The sequence below is a fragment of the Cupressus sempervirens genome, chromosome 1 (assembly GCF_028749045.1).
Source record: "Cupressus sempervirens isolate cs-2001-9-10 chromosome 1, ASM2874904v1, whole genome shotgun sequence".
Lineage (NCBI taxonomy): Eukaryota > Viridiplantae > Streptophyta > Pinopsida > Cupressales > Cupressaceae > Cupressus > Cupressus sempervirens.
The window spans coordinates 10,595,001-10,600,846 of record NC_143118.1 but is presented as its reverse complement, the minus strand read 5'-3'; positions in this window follow the sequence as shown (position 1 = coordinate 10,600,846).

Genomic DNA, 5,846 nt, shown 5'->3' with positions numbered 1-5,846 from the left:
TAACCTCTAAATTCCAAGAAATCAACACCATTTATGGTCATTAAGCATCTTTTTCACCACTTGTATGTGTTTAGAACATATTTAAGACTCTAATCCAACACTAAGCTTCTAAGCCTAAGAAATTGAAATGCTACTAACAATGATTATTTGTGTGACCTTAGTCCTAATGACTAACTCACTTAGAGCACATAGAAAATGACCTTCTAAGGTCTTAAACCAACCTAATCTAAACTTCTTGACTTGGATATAGTAAAAAACAAGCCAAAAACTAGACATGGATAGGTTAGCTTAGGTGTACTCCTACACCATCTTCCCCAAAATAAAAAGATCAATCCACCCTCAGATTGAGGATCTTTGGATCAAACCCCATCTTCTTGAACTCTGACACATTTACCCATATTGGATCAGCATCTATCTATCCATGCTTCTTTATCAAGTGTTCCTTGTACTCTTTTGTTCTAGTCTTTTTATAGACTCTTGTGTCCAATATGTTGTATGGTCATGTAGTTGTAACAATAGATAATTGGAGATCCTCTACATCTTTGATCACTTCATGAAGATTATGATCCATGTCTTGTTGTGTTCCTCTATAATAGACTATGTCTACAATGCTAAAAATTGGTGACAGTACATTGCCTTCTAGCAGTTCAACCTTGAATGCACTGTCACCATACTTAGCCAATATAGGACAAGGTCCTATCCTCCTCATTTGCAGCTTGTGAGGGACTCCCTTTTCCAGTCTTGACTTGTTAAGATGCACCCTAACTAAGTCACCAACATTGAACTCAACTTTCTTTCTACTCTCATCCACCTTTTCTTTGTGTTTCATGGTGTTCTCTATCAATGTCTTCCTCACTATTTCATGTGTCTCTTGCATAGCATATGCAAAGTCATCAGCATAGCCACTTCCTTTTACTCCATCTTTCAAATCTCTTAGTTCATATATACCTCTAGGATGTAGTCCATAAAATATCTCAAAAGGACTATTCCCTATTGATCTATTGCAAGCATATTCAACTTGCCCAATCGACTGATCCCATTGTTGACCATACTCTATAGTTAAGCATGTTAGAAGATTTCTAAAGCTTCTAACAACTTTAGTTTGACCATCAGTTTGGGGATGGTAGGCTGATCCAAAGGAAAAGTTAGTGCCTAACCTTTTCCAAAGAGTCTTCCAAAAGTGACTCATAAACTTTGTGTCTCTATTTGACACAATGTTGATAGTTAACCCATGGATTCTCACTATTTCTCTGGAGAAAAGAGAGGCTATTTGACTAGCATCATTGGTGGTTTTACATGGTATAAAGTGAGCTATCTTTCTAAATTTTTCTACAACCACACAAACACTATCCATACCTTGTCTTGCCTTGGGTAACCCAACTACAAAATCCATACTAAAGCATTCCCATGGCCTAGTAGGAATAGGTAGTGGTAGATGAAGGCCTGCATTTGAAGAAGTGGCCTTGAATTTTTGACAAATAACACAACTTTCCACATACTTCCTAACATCAAGATTCATCCTCACTAATAATAGAACCTTGAAACAAGTTCTTGGGTCTTAGTGATCCCAAAATGACCACTCAAAGCACCATTATGTTTTTCTTGTATCCAATTATCTCCAATAGAGCCTCTAGGGACACATAACTAATTCCCTTTAAACAAAAGATCATTTTGCAAAGTATATTTAGCATATCTACTATAAAAATGATTCTTGTATTCAGAACATACCTTGTAAATATCTACAAAATCCTCATCATCACCGTATAGATCCTTGAAGTGATCTATCCCCATGCTCTTCAACTAATTTCTTGAATCGTGGGAGCTCTTCTAGATAATGCATCTGCCACTTTATTTAAGACACCTTTCTTGTGCTTGATATTAAAAAGTATAAGCTTATAGGTATTCAACCCACTTCATGTATTTGTGACTCAACTTCTCTTGTGAATTTAAGAAACTAAGTGCTTGATTGTTTGAATACACAATGAATTCCTTTGGGAGTAGATAGTGCCTCCATTTCCTTAGAGCTTGCACCAAGGCATACATCTCAAGGTCATATGAAGAGCACTTATTCTTGGATTCACTTAACTTTTCTAAATGAAAAGCTACTAGTTTTCCCTCTTGGCTTAGAACAACCCCAATTGCTACATTTCTAGCATCACACTCAATAGTGAAAAGCTTTTTAAAGCTTGGCAACACTAAAACTAGTTATGCAGCTATCTCCTCCTTCAGTAACTCAAAGCTCTTGTTAGCATGCTCATTCCATACAAACTTAGTTTTCATTCCCTCCTTGATAGTATCTAATGTAGGAGCATAAATTGCACTAAACTGCCTTATGAATTTCCTATAGTATTGTGAAAGGGCATGAAAACTCCTTATCTCTATTGTTGACCTTGGAGTAGGCCAATTTATGATACCCTCTACTTTGCTCTCGTCCATTTTTAGTTTTCCATATGATAAGACAAACCCAAGGTACACTACCTTTGTTTTGATGAACTCACATTTCTCCAAGTTGATCATCAGCTTCTCATCATGTAGCTTCTTGAAAACAATGTCAAGATGTTATAGGTGCTCACTCCTTGTCTTGTTATAGATTAGTATATCATCTAGATATACAACTACAAATTTTCCTATGTAGTCTTTGAGAACATTCACGATCCTCATGAATGTGGAGGGAGCATTGGATAATCCAAATGGCATGACAAGCCATTCATACAACCCTTAATTGGTCTTGAAGGCTATTTTCCACTCATCGCCTTCATGTATCCTTATTTGGTGATAGCCACTCTTTAAGTCTATCTTTATGTACTATTAAGCTTTACTTAGGCAATCCATTAGGTCTTAAATCCTAGGGATAGGGAACCTATACCTTATGGTTATCCTATTGATAGCCTTTGAATCAGTGCAAAGCCTCCAAGTTCCTCCTTTCTTAGGTGCAAGTACAGTGGGTACAACACATGGACTAATACTCTTTCTAATTAGGCCTTGGTTTAGGAGTTCTTGTATTTGTCTTGCAATCTCCTCATTTTGTTGAGGGTTCATCTTATAGGCTACTTTATTAGGTAGGGTAGCACCCGGGATAAGGTCTATCCTATGGCTTATGGATCTTTTAGGGGGTAAGGTTGATGGTTATCCATCACATACAATACCCTAGTAAGTCTACACCATTTCTTGAATCTCATTAGGTAACTTTGCCTTCTTAGTCTATTTGCCTTCATCTCCCTCTTTTGGTCTTAACACCAATGCAAAGCCTACACCTTCACTTTCTTCCATGATTTAGAAGAACTCCTTTTCACTCACCATAAGTAAATTTGGACCTGATGCCTTTACTTCAACATCTTCCAATAGTGACTAAATTTTAAAATTCACATTGTCTTTTTTAAAAGCATAGGAGTTCTTTCCTCCACCATGGATAGCTTGGTGATCAAATTTCCATGGTCTACCTAGGAGAAAGTGACATGCATCCACAGGTAACACATAACACAAAACTTTATCCTTATACCTTCCAATTGAGAATTCCACCCATGCTTGTTCATTTACTAGTACATGATGGCCTTTGTTGAGCCATGTGACCTTATAAGGATTGGTGTGGGGTATTCTTGTCAATTTTGGTTTGTTGACTGCTTCCTCTAACACAATATTGTCAGTAGACCCTGAGTCAATGATGACTCTACACACCTTGCCCATCATCTTGCACTTTATTCTAAACAAGGACCTCCTTTGGCTTGGCTCTTCTTTCAATGACTCCTTGATCAAAATTCTCCTCATCATGAGGTTCTCCTCTTCTTATAAATTCAATGGTACCTCAACATGCTTCACTATTGTATTAGACTCATCTTGGACTAGGTTAGTTCTTTTGTCACTCCCTTGTGATTAACCAGCTTTCTCTGGACATCTATAAGTAGGTTGCCCCATTTGATTGCAATGGTAGCACTTCATATTGGCAAAGTAATTGCCCCTTCCTCCTTGTCCACCACTCCTTCCTCTAGAATTAGAGTTTCTTCCTCTACCACCTCTACTTGAGATTCCTTCTTGTTGTTCACTGAATTTTATCTCACCTTGAGACCTTGAATCTGAACTTCTTCCACCATAGCCACCTCTTTCCCCTCTACTATCCTTGCTCTTAGCTTTACCTTTAGAGTTTTCTTGTTTCCTCTTGCTTTTCTCTTCTATCTTCAAGGCCATTTGATAACATTGGCAAATGGTTTTGAAGTTCACTAGGCTCATCTCTTCTTGAATAAACCATTTGAGGCCATTCAAGTACCTTGCAAGCTTATTGCTTTCCTCTTCAACTACCTTGGACCTCAAACACAATTTTTGAAACTCCTTGGTATATGTTTGGACATCCAAATCTTTTTGTCTAAGATTTTGTCTCCTCTAATGAAGCTGAACTTTCTAGTCATTGGGAAGGTAGGTCTGCTTCACCTTGGTTACCATGCCCTTCCATGTAACTATAGGACTTTTTCCATCCTTTTCTCTTTTAGTTTCCACAAAATCCCACCAAGTAAGAACTGAACCTCTTAACCTAAACTTGGCCACCACAACTTTTTGTGCCTCATAGATACCATCACATTCAAAATGGTTCTCAATGCTGTCATCCAATCCACAACTGAATTTGAATCCATTTGTCTGCTAAATAGTGGCACTCCTTCTAAAGTTTTTCCACTCAATGCTTTTAATGCCTTTAAGAATGGCCCTTCAGGAAGAACAGGATCAGGTGTTGGTGCTTCCTTCTCCAACTCTAATTCCTCATCCTTTGCTTGTTTTTCTTCCTTTGGGTCAACCTTCTCTTTGCCCCTATTAGCTTTGTCTTGGACTTCACCCAAGAGTTGCTCCATTTGAGCTAATCTTACTCTTAGTGACTTGTTATCTTCTTCTTGTTTCAGAACCTTCTTGGCTAACTCAATGTTAGTAACCATGGTTGTGTCTTCTATTGATCCACTTGGTGTATTTTCTCCCACTAATTTAGTAGACTACAACATCCACCACAAGTCTGATCAATACTAGCTCTGATAACAATATGGTGTATGTGTTCTAAGGCTTGCTTGCACTGCTACTAAGAGACTTGGCATGTCTCTTCTAGGAACCTAGTATTCTCTAGATCCTAGTTAGCTTAGGTGATTAACTAAGTCCAATTCCAACACTTCTCAAAGAGCTCTCAACCCTTGTGCTTAACCTTGAAAGACTAAGACCTTTAAAGAGTACAATCCTTCACCTCACTTATAAAGCTTTAAGTGCTACTTTACCAAAAACTCCATTCTTCATTGTAGGGGTATCCATCAATAGGAGAACATTACATTTTATTCCACTTTAATCTATTTGGAAAGATCTTCAAGTCTTTTTCCTATCTATTTCAAGATTTGGTCTCTAGGAAGCCTTTTTAGGCATAGTTCCAATTAGCCCTTGAAAATGACTAATTCCACTTTCTTGCCAAAACTTTTCAAACAACTTGGAAAACTAATCTCAAACTCAAAATACCCTTTTGGATTCTCTAAAGGATTTTGTAGGTTTAGGACTCATATGCCATCCGTACAGGGGGTTCCTACTATCTAAGTCTATTAGGGCTAAAAAGGCCTATTTCTTAGGAACTCATTGGCTTCTTGTTCAAAACCCACTCAAATGGATTGATAATCCCTAGATCCTTATAATATAGCAAGATATGTTCATATCACAACTGGAACTATATTTGTTCTATAGTGTGCTTCTTTACCTTATGATAAATCTTCACTTTCTCTTATCCTACGTCTATAATTGGACTTTGTCTGCTCGCCTAGGGCTTAGTAGTAAAAAATAACTTTCCATACTTCCATTACTCCTAATACTAAAAATATGTACATTAATGACTCCCC